The sequence below is a fragment of the Vanessa atalanta genome, chromosome 25, assembly GCF_905147765.1.
Source record: "Vanessa atalanta chromosome 25, ilVanAtal1.2, whole genome shotgun sequence".
NCBI lineage: Eukaryota > Metazoa > Arthropoda > Insecta > Lepidoptera > Nymphalidae > Vanessa > Vanessa atalanta.
In genome coordinates, this window is record NC_061895.1 from 955,810 (window position 1) to 967,942 (window position 12,133).

General features: G+C 34.1%; 1 protein-coding gene across 7 annotated transcripts in view; it reads left to right on the plus strand.

Annotated features, from left to right (window-relative positions):
* Positions 1-12,133, plus strand: part of LOC125073659 (muscle calcium channel subunit alpha-1) — a 98,939-nt gene that overhangs the window by 23,950 nt on the left and 62,856 nt on the right. For all 7 annotated transcript variants that reach the window (XR_007120056.1, XM_047684585.1, XM_047684582.1 and 4 more), the window contains exon 2: positions 9,870-10,144. The gene's annotated coding sequence lies outside the window, so the exon portion shown is untranslated. The remainder of the gene's footprint in view (positions 1-9,869; positions 10,145-12,133) is intronic.

The following is a 12,133-nucleotide window of genomic DNA, read 5'->3' on the forward strand; positions in this document are numbered from 1 at the left end:
CAGACACGAATATAAATTTTGGTAATGGTTATGAGACATTTTATTTCGAGTTTAATTTAATACGAGAAATATACTGGAAAAGAATGCTATTGAATATCTTGTAAGTTATTTAAGGGAAAATCCGCATTCCACACAGATAGTGCCTTTACATTATACGTAACCTTGTATCTTTTTTTATCATAGGGGGCTCCCATACAATAAATATTGAACAACATCACATACATTACTGTGATCCCAATGTAAGTAGCTAAAGCACTCGTGTTATGGAAAATCAGAAGTAACGACGGTACCACAAACACCCAGACCCAAGACAACACAGAAAACTAATGAACTTTTTCTACATCGACTCGGCCGGGAATAAAACCCGGGACCTCGGAGTGGCTTACCCATGAAAACCGGTGTACACACTACTCGACCACGGAGGTCTTCAACCTTGAATATTTAGAATTTAGAAGTTATTTATAACAGGCACCACCACTTTTAGTCCAGCGCTAACAAAAGCATCAACCCATATCGCCGCTGCTCTACCAGACATAGGAACTAAGATGTTATTTCCCTTGTTCTGGAATTACACTGACTCACTTACTCTTTTTTATAGTATTGACAGGCGAACAAACAAACAGGCCACCTGATCAGCGCCCGCCCAGAGTGATATTAGCGCTGTTAGAAATATTAAAACTTCTTTACATTACCAATGTTCCACCAATCTTGGGAGCTAATATGTCACATCATATTTTCATATCAGCTTATAAAAACGGATTCCTATACTACTAAGTACGGCGGTATCTGATTAGTATCTACCCAGGCGGGCTTACATAAAGCCTTAACACCAAGTAAACAACAAATCGAGACGTGAATTAATCGTATAAAGCTAGTGTCAGATAGGTGTTTAAATAGTTCCAATAAATAAATTAAAAAAGCCTCTACAATAACTAACATGCAAATGTAGCCGAAGTTATTTTCATTATTTTGCAATAAGGTTAAGTTCGCTTATTTCGAAATCTATAAGGTACGTTCCATTCTTAAGAGTACTATTACTCTTCATGGCTTTCAAAATTCAATCAACATGGATTTAGGCACACTGAATGCTATTACAGACGCAGATTGAATCATTAGTAATGAACAGCGCATCGGTCTTATCATTGCCAAAGTTTATTTTGTATCGCATACATATAGATACACTTTAATGTACAAGAACAAAAAAAAGATGATGAGCCGAGATGGCCCAGTGGTTTGAACGCGTGCATCTTAACCGATGATTTCGGGTTCAAACCCAGGCAGGCACCACTGAAATTTCATGTGCTTAATTTGTGTTTATAATTCATCTCGTGCTCGGCGGTGAAGGAAAACATCGTGAGGAACCTGCATGTGTCTAATTTCAACGAAATTCAGCCACATGTGTATTCTGCCAACCCGCATTGGAGCAGCGTGGTGGAATATGCTCCAAACCTTCTCCTCAAAGGGAGAGGAGGCCTTTATCCCAGCAGTGGGACATTTACGGGCTGCTTATGCTTATGCTTATGAACAAAAAAAAAATGAATAGAGCATCAATGAAAATATTTTTTTAATAGCGATTTTTTTTTCATTTTTCTTAGATTACTTTTATATTTCTAGCTATTTTGTTTTTGTTGGCTAATGTATACGCTCAAAACTATAAACGGCAAACATAACACGCGGATGTTATGCGAGTTATGGGAAGGTAGAATTGAAATCAATCGAGTCGAATCAATTACTTTTGCAAAAACAGAATAAATGTCTTATCATATAATTATCCGATCATTATTCGGAACTGTTATATTAAAATTTGCACACAATATTCAACCACGCTGCTCCAATGCGGGTTGGTGGAATATTCTTGTGGCAGAATTTCATTGAAATTAGACACATGCAGGTTTTCTCACGAAGTTTTCCTTCACCGCCGAGCACTAGATGAATTATAAACACAAATTAAGCACATGAAAATTCAGTGGTGCCTGCCTAGGTTTGAACCCAAAGTCATCGGTTAAGATGCACGCGTTCTAACCACTGGGCCATCTTGGCTCTGTGAAATCTTAAGTCTTTAAATCTGTATCACCTTATTCTTGAATAATAAAACCTAATGTCATTTGTAATAGACAAGAACTATAAGAAAAAGAGCATGCATTATATCTGAGAGCTGATAATTGGCAGAACAACACCGATGTCTGAACTTGCCAAATGACCAAATATTGCCAATGTTTACAAGCCAGTATCAATTACACGTCGATAAGATTATTTATTTGTTCATCTATGTTTCTATGTTATTATATGAAGCTGAAGACCTAATCTCAGGATCTACTAAGCCAATTTAAAGAAAAAAACAAAGTCCTTGAACAGCCCATCGTTTGAGACAGGATATTTATATTACTAACAGTATTTAAAACGGGATATTTACCATGTTTTTTATTTTTATTTGTTGGAGCTCGATATTTCGACATTATCTACGAATGTCTTGTTCAGGATATTTATAGTTTTAAATACCACGACCCATGAAGGCGGAACAATTACTTAGAACGTAGTATATTATTAATATGTGGTCGAGTAGTGCGTACACCGGTTTTCATGGGTACGCCACTCCGAGGCCCCGGGTTCGATTCCCGGCCGAGTCGATGTAGAAAAAGTTCATTCGTGTTCTATGTTGTCTTGGGTCTGGGTGTATGTGGTACCGTCGTTACTTCTGATTTTCCATAACACAAGTGCTTTAGCTACTTACATTGAGATCAGAGTAATGTATGTGATGTTGTCCAATATTTACATATTTATTTAAATTGTAAAACAATGAGACAAAAGTACTTGAGGAACTACCTGAAATTATTTATAAGAGGAGGCATGATTGCGCAAACTCAAAACACATTTATTTTTAACGAATGTCTGTGTATCGCTAGCTCAACCTACATTGAAAAAGGTCACAGTTGAAAAGTAATGAATCGGTATTTAATTGAGGAACAGTCATGAACTCTTGCCGCTGGTATTCAAAATCTATTCACATCCAGTATCTCATAAAAATAATTCCGGATTGCAAACTTTCGATACGTTAATCGGAATATCATCTAACTATTTCTGATATAACAATAATATGATAATAAACCACCAATACATCATCATTTATCTTCACTATGCATAAAATTTGAAGACATAATGACTCAACCAATATATAAATTCATCGTGCATCGGAGAATCGCACTTAGAGCTCTATGAATAGCGATCGTAATTCTATCAAAATCACCTTCATATTGTACCGTACAAAGAACAATTATAGATCACTGCAACGCATGCGCAAGATCTATTATTGCATTTCAAATAGGTCATGTACTGGGTACATCAAATGTAATTGTTAGAAGCGTATTTATTCACATCTCTTTAAAATAAAATATCAATACGGCTCAGGATCCCATATTTGACTGTAGCATATATAAAATTTCGAAGACTTTTTACTTGGTGGTAAGGTTTTGTGCAAGGCTGCCTGGGTAGGTACCACCCACTCATCGGATATTCTACCGCCAAACAGCAATACTTAGTATTGTTGTGTTCCGGTCTGAAGGGTGAGTGAGCCAATGTAATTACAGGCACAAGGGACATAACATCTTAGTTCCCGATGTTGGTGGCGCATTGGTGATGTAAGGAATGGTTAATATTTCTTACAGCGCCATTGTGTATGGTCGGTAGTGACCACTTACCATCAGGTGACCTATTCGCTCGTCCTCCTACCAATATCATAATTCACTAGTTCATAATTATCAAAAATTAAAAGAACTGAAGATCAAAGAATCGTTCATCGACTACATCTCCAGAGATAAGGGTTCAATCTTTTCGTTGTAAAAGGCCCAAATGTGCACTATGCAATAACTGCCTTTTAACGTCCCATTGCTGGGTAATCTCCCTTTTAAGGTTTAGAGCTTACTTAGTTGTTCGATACACGTGGCAGATTCTCATGCAACTAGTGCAAGTTTCCTCAGGATGTTTTCCTTCACCGCCGAGCACGAGATGAATTATATCAATCATTATCAATTATATAGGTATCTTGAAAATAACGACTAAAACAACTAAGATGACACAATAATGAAGTCAAGCATCGCGGGTCACGTGGTCAGATCCAGGAACTAACGATATTCGTATATAAGGTAAGATAGGATAAGTCTCTTCAAAAGACACGACCAAAAATCGTAGATCAAAATCATAAATTTAACCTCATTTAGTTTGGTAATTTCTTTTTTTTTTTATTCTTGCTTTTATTTGTGCCAAGAGGGCACAGATTATTTCGCCAATGTCACGTGCGAAAGTTTTGTAATTTACCAGCTCTCGTTTTAAAGTCACTAGTGACAGGCAAGTTGTAGGATAGCTTACCCTGTGCTCTTTTCGTAAAAACGTAACAAACGAACAAATAGAAAAAACTCATTTTATAATGTATAATATTTGTTAGGAAGATGTGTTTTCCAAGTAAATTTCGTATTTTAAATGAGTTTTATTTAAATAATAAAATATATCTACAGAATAGAACTTCTTTCTTAAAGTTAAAGTCGGACGCGTTACAATAAATATCCTCCGGATGAGATGAGGTAAGGAGTACGTAAAAATTTAATTTTAGAATGGATGTAGAGCAATATAATAAAGAAAGTTTAGCTCAGAAAATGCAACTAATAATATTAAACTTAGTTTCGATTGTGTTTTGTTTGTTTAAGCAAAAGTGTAAAAATTCTTATGAAAACTAAACGAAATTTTATATCAAGCGCTCGCTTGCTTTAAGCGATTTGAGAATAAAATTATATTTGGTTAAGGTATGGTCAATTTACTCGAATGACTGAGTTGGGTACTCAACTTATTAATTTTAATATGCAATATTATTTTGAAAATACTAACAAAGATAAAGATTTAAAAAATGTTTACCATACCAAATATCAAACCTTACATCTTAACTGATGTAAGATGATGATGATTTTCATGTGCTTAATTTGTGTTTATAATTCATCTCGTGCTCGGTGAAGTAAAACATCGTGAGGAAACCTGCATGTGTCTAATTTCAACGAAATTCTGCCACATGTGTATTCCGCCAACCCGCATTGGAGCAGTGTGGTGGAATATGCTCCAAACCTTCTCCTCAAAGGGAGAGGAGGCCTTTAGCCCAGCAGTGGGAAAATTTACAGGCTGCTAATGCTAAAAAAATGCTATGCTAGCTAGATCTGTCTAGTTGATCTAAAAGCTCGCTATGACTCAGATCTAGGGTTCAAATTTCAAGTCGGGTCACAATAGGTAATTGAATATTTCAGTCAAGAAATTCTTAAAAATTTAAATTAGTTTTTCAGAATTGACTCCCGACGCATGAAAGATGTCAAAGCACGTAAAGCTGTTGTTCTAAAGTAATCGCTTTCCAGTCATGTCAGAATTATCATCACATCTGTGCAAGAGGGACTTCTGTTTCCTCACACACTTGTGTACTAAATTGTGTCCCGAGCAGTTGACTTGTCATTCTACGTTGCAAAAATCGGTCAGGTATACCTTTACACTAACATCATGGACAAAGTCTACACATTCGGCCCATTCTACGGTTTCCTTTATAAATAAAATATAAGTGTTATGTGTATAATTATATCTTAAGAAGTTATGTCCTCCATTTTATTATTAAGCGATTATCACTAATCCAAGGAAACGCTGACGGTGAACGTTTGCCGGATTACTTGGCCTCTGAAATTCTAATCGCGTTTGTGAAGATCTTTGGATTACACTTAGAATGGTTATTTCACTTCATTCACACTTCATTATATCCGTATAATTCAATTTATTATCACTTTATGTTAGGTAACTATGTTTTTATTCCTTTATATATATATATAATGTTTAATTGAAATAAAAGTTGGTACCACATTTCTCGTGTTTGTACTGTTAGAATTGCTTTCGAATTGGCATTATTTAATTGGAACATATATGAGGTGAGATGATATCTGTTGAAAAATGTCTTAACCGATCATTTCAAGTACCCAGACAGCGCTACCGAATTTTAACTTGAATATAAAAAGTTTCAGGTAGAAAGAAAACAAAACTAACCGATTCCAAATTGACATTCCTTATTTTTAACTATTAGGGAAGATTAAGTAAGCATTTAAAACGACAAAAATAAACTATATTATACATCAGTCAATCTTGACAAAGGAATAAAATACTGAATTCCTTGAGCGAATTATATTTTTACTTATCGAGGAATTAATTTACTTACTGGTAGAATTTTTTGCAAAACCCGTCTGGGTAGTCACCATCTACTATCCATCAGATATTCTACATCAGACATCAGATATTCATTGTTGTATACCGTTTTGAAGGGTAAGTGAGCCAGTAACAGGTGACAGGCACAAGGGATAATATGTCTTAGCTCCTAAGGTTAGTGAGGCATTGGTTGGACGATGGTGACCACTTACTATTACCTGATAGTAAGTGGTCCAAAATCCACCAATAAACCAAGTACGTAAATACGAATTGGCATATTTGCGAGTTAAAATTACAATTAACTTTATAGCGGCAATTTCGTGCTCTCGTAAAGTTGGCAAGACTGCCCGTAGCATTATTCCACAGTAGACCAAATTTCCGCCTTTAACAAACAACACGTCCATTAGATTAAAAGGCTATTTGAATGTATTGCATTATAAATCGCTTTCTGGCGATACATAATGTAATTGAAACAGACGTGGGCTATAGGAATCAAATCTTACTATCAGTGATACAGTTACTCTGTCTGTCTGTTACCTTTTCACATCTGAACCACTGAACAAAACTTCATGAAACTCATTATGAAGGAAGTTCGATTTTCAAAAAAGGTTTTTTTTATATTTTAAACTTAGAACCTAGAGATTGTCACGTGTGAATATTTTTACCAGTTTGTTTATAGAGGTGGCACATTGGTCAGTCCAACTAACGATTTCATAAAAAAAAAGTAATTATTTTGTTGGAAAATGAATAAAATCGAACTGTTTCACGGAATTCATAGAAATTTGAAAATATTCTCGGTTTCTAGTCTCAGCTAAAGTCTAGTCTTATTTAATTATTCACAAGTACACAAACAGAATACAATCAGAACATACATTAAAATTACGGACATACACAATTTTGAGCTAGATTACGTTCCTAAGCATGTGTACACGGCATGCTCATAACAATAATTATATATCAATGCAGTCTGGTGCTATTTTATATAATAATCAAAAAATAAATATATAAATTAAAATAAATTGAAATTATATAACATTAATAATTGAATTATCTAAATAACATTAAATATTTATGACTATTAAACTAATAACAATACATCCATTTAAATTATGAGACTAAGATAATAAATTAAATCAAATAATCATAAAATAATACAATTATCGAAAAAAGAGGATTTAAATTCATCAATTCGGAATATCTGTCAATAAGTTATTAAGTCGATCATTGAATCGTAGATATAATATCCTTACAATGCTTTTAAAGTTTGGGAAATTTGGATTGAACTTAGATAGCCTTATAGCCTATAGGGGTCCAGCTATCTCAGCGATGACGAAGTATGGTCTCGGATTTGAGTGCTATTTAATGGTCGCTCAGATCGTGTTTGTTTCTACGGCAATAGTTTTGACGTATTTTTTTTATATATTATTTTTACGTTTCGGCGATTGTTCTTGGCAGTCAAAAGGAAACTTAGGAAAAAAATATTTACTAGTTCAGACAGTAAATATAACTTAAGTATCTATTATCAACTGCCTTATTGATCGCTAGTTAGTTTTAACTAAACTTAGTAAGCCGTGAGAATTATGAAAATATAAAAGCAATATTTTTTTCATAATTTTATTCAAGTAGGCTTTTTTTATTTTTTTTTTATGTCATAGGTGGCAAAAGAACAGAAGGCTCACCTGATGGAAAGTGACTACCACCGCCCATAGACAACTGCAACACCGTAAGGCTTGCAGGTGCGTTGCCGGAAAATTTAACGAAAATTTAATATAATTTATCAAGCGGGCTTTTACGAGCACGTTTGAATCGTAATTTTACACAACTGTATTAAACGTAAAGCTAGCACCGACTCGAAATATAGATTATACCGAGAAGAACCGGCAAGAAACTCATTAGTTACTTTTTTCTAACATTTGAAATACTAAGCTACTTCGGGTCAATACAATTAAATTTATAAAATATAATTATCCTGCATTAAAGTCAAAAAGTATTAAGTCCACGCTTTGTAACATTAGCCTGCCTTATTTATTAATGCTTAAAAATACTGGCAAAAATATATTAAAAATAAGGCAAAGAATTGATAACATTAAGTGCTTAAATATATACAAATATATATTAAAAATAGTTACTGTATAAATCTTGACCGCGTGGAATGGTGGCAAGAATGCTAGCAGCATTTCCCTGTTGAATCGCAATTCCGATCCTCTGGGCTAAAAACAAACCAGCCCTCCTGTCACCAGTGGAGGCAATAAGGCGAGGTGTTATACTTTTGATGAAGCTTTTTCCACCACTACTCCAATATCGGCAAAGTAAATATTATCTGCGGGATTTTACTATAGAAATGAATACCTTGCTTGCTTGCTTGAATAACTTGGCGTTATAAGCTTACACTTCTCGCTTATCCTTACTCCTCACTTGTGTTCGTCCACGAAGTTGGTTCCGTAGGGGTAATCTATCAGGAGGTCATCATAAGGTTATTTTAATGACGAAAGAAAAAATTTTTTATATTTTATTTTTAATTATTGTATTTCATTCGACATCAAATAAAAATGTTATTGGAGACAATAATTATAATATAATATATATATAAAAAAAAAGGAATTTGCAAATGTGCACGACTCACGCACATTGAATCGAAGAAAAAACAAGTCAACAATTCAAGTCTTTTGGGTTTTTATTAATTATTATTATATTAAACATAGTAAGATTCACTCCATTTCATTCGCAATATGATACCGACAAACATACAAAACGTTAAAACAAAATGTGATTTCTCGCAAATAGGTAATTGTAGTTTTTAAGTTTCAAAGTTTGAACTATTTTGAACTATTGTGTTTTTGTGTATGTTTGTATTATATTTAATTAATTTTTAAAAAGTACAGAATTAACCTCTATTATATCTTCACAGCGGTATGCAAACAAATTCTGTGAAGAATAAAATATTTTTTCGATGGTAGGACTCCTCGATGCTTTAAACCATCGCGCAAAAATACAAAACATACTTCTACACCCAACCCTATGGGTAGTACTCTTATTTAAATCTTATAAATTGATTCCAATTCCCTTATATAGCCATTACACGAGTCGAGCTCCTAGGAAATAAATTAATCGCACCTCATTGTTCGATGCGGTTCGAAAGTCAATCGTAAGAAATTATTTCGCCAATAAACGTTTAACACGTAACCAATGAGCACGAAAGGGCTTGCTACTTAGGCGCTCGTCTCGTGGAATAGACTTTAAATACGTTATTTAGACTAAGTTATAATATGACATGCGTTGACACGATGGCCCCGTCTCATATCCGAGAAACAATGTTAAGAGCCGGTGCCACTGCGGAAAAAGCTGAAGCAAAAAAAAGATCTAAATATTCGTGTCTTATGTCAAATTACTTTTTTGTCCCATTTGCTGTCGAAACACGGCCCTTGATGGTGCAAAAAGCTTCATCAAAAGTATAACCCCTCGCCTTATTACCTCCACTGGTGACAGGAGGGCTGGTTCGTTTTTAGCCCAGAGGATCGGAATTGCGATTCCACGTGGTCAAGATTTATACAGTAACTTTTTTTAATTCATATTTGTATATATATTTAAGCACTTAGTGTTATCCATAAAAAAAATTAGTTATAATATTAATTAATGTTCATTTCTCTTTGTTACAGGGGACCAAGCCGATCGAAAGCAGCGACATTCTATGAAAAATCCTATATTTAAATTTTTATCTAAAACTAAACCTAATCAAATCTAATATTAAAGACTGCCTTAAGTTTCAGAAAAAATCCTAACGTATCAATTCTAAACTTGTACGTAACGTATTCTAAAATAGATAGGTTCCGTATTACGTATGAAAATAAATGACAAGTGATTATTATAAACGTATGATATTCACATTAGATAGGAAGTGGATGGTCTGGTTCAACAGAGTGATATCCTACAGGTGAGTGCCTTTTATTTACTATATTAGAACCAATTAAATACGATCACATTCGTTCGAATAAAAACTAAAAAACCCTCGATTCAAAAATAACCTCACAAATATATATGATTTTATAATGGTCCTTCCTTGGAGTTCAAGCTTATTTTGTCAAATTTTTAAACTCAGTTCAATGGTTTGTCCGTCAATGAGTAACAGACAGGCAGAGTTACTTTCGTATCTATAATATTAGTATAGATGAGAGGCCTACGAGCATAATACTTCTGCTTAAGTAGGTGAGGAGTTGGTAATCCCGCTGATATCAGAACGGAGTTACGATTTTATTGTAAGATTATTGAGGTTACTAACTTTTAAGTTCAACAACTCGCAACGAACTCTTGATCTACGAACTGTTAGACAGTTTTTCTTTAATCATAGACAAGAAAACTCACTATTGTCGATATTCAAACAATATCAACATCGGTCCATCATCGGACCTACGTTGTCACAGACTGCCACACAAATAAACATATTAAGCTTATTACACAGACTTATTACGACAGGGATTTAAAAGTAAGGGTCAATTCTCAGATTTTATTCATTCCGAGGATTATTGTTCTACAGCGTCTATAAATAGTACAAAACAAAGTAGCTTTCAGCATCTGTCTGTATCTCCGCTCACTTCTACACCAATTAACTGATTCTGATACGATTACTAATCTAGAACGATAAATAAGGAAAGTGTGTATATAATTATACTCTTTTCCAACTGTAACAGAAAAATGCCAAATAAACAACATTTAACAGCAAATTGACGCGATGTCATTGGTAGAGAGCTTGATTGATCTAGTGAATACTATGGATTTGCGAAAAAATCGCGTTTTGAACGAATACGAAACTGTTAACGGAATTTCGAAAGTAAAATTAAAGTGGAAATAAGTGGTTAAGTGTAATAGTATTGTATTATAAATAAAGATATATTAATAATAAACTCTTAGTAGTGGACAACATAGCTGAGTTATGAGCAAATAGCATGAAATACGTAAATCCAAGGTTTGTTTATCTTTTTTCCTACTTCCATTGAAATGGTGTATCATACAAAAAACTGTCTTCGTTGGCTAAAAACTTCGCAGATCATAATTATTCAATGCATTGAAAATAATCTATACTAATATTATAAACTTTCAACTCTTCAGAGTTGGTTTGTTACAATTCTAAAAAAAATCACATTTAAAAAAATCTTTATACCTGAGTGAATATAGGGTATTACTTGTATTTATATCATATAATTTTCTTTATTAATAAATTGCATCCAACGAAGCCGGGGGGGGTCGCTAGTTAATATGTTTTGATGTCGCCCTGAACGATTTAAGTCACGGCGGCCAATCTTAAGGGAGATCAGACAACAACGAAAAACATATGTCCTTTGTCTGTATAATATATAGTGCACACATGTGTGCGAACACAGGTATACTCTTTATTACTTCACTCTCATAATCTGATGGAACGGCAAATCCGATACGACAGGAAGGAGTTCAGGCACAGAACCAACAGCTTAACGTGATTACCGAAGCACGGGAATCCACGCTCTTCCAACTTCCAGATTCCGGGCTGTTACTGGGAATATTTCGATAGAAAAATCCAAAAATTTTGTATCAGACTCATCTGGAATTTCAATTACAGGTTATCGGTTAAAAATGTGATAGAATTAGCAGAAATCGGTAGCAATAATTATTATATATTCTACGTACATGTAATAACACTTTTAGTTTGAAGTTTTGGTGTAATTACAAAAAAGCAGAGCAGAATTAATAGTCTGCTTTAAAAGTCAGATAAATAAAAGCCAGAGAATAAAAGATAAGAGTCAAGTTGATCTCTCCACTAGCTCAGTGCGAAGCGAATCCTTAACCGATGATTTCGGTTTCAAATCCTGAAAAGCACTACCATATTTGTGTTTGTAATGTATCTCGTGAGGGCGAAGAAAATTTCGTATCATGTGCATTCACGCTGAAA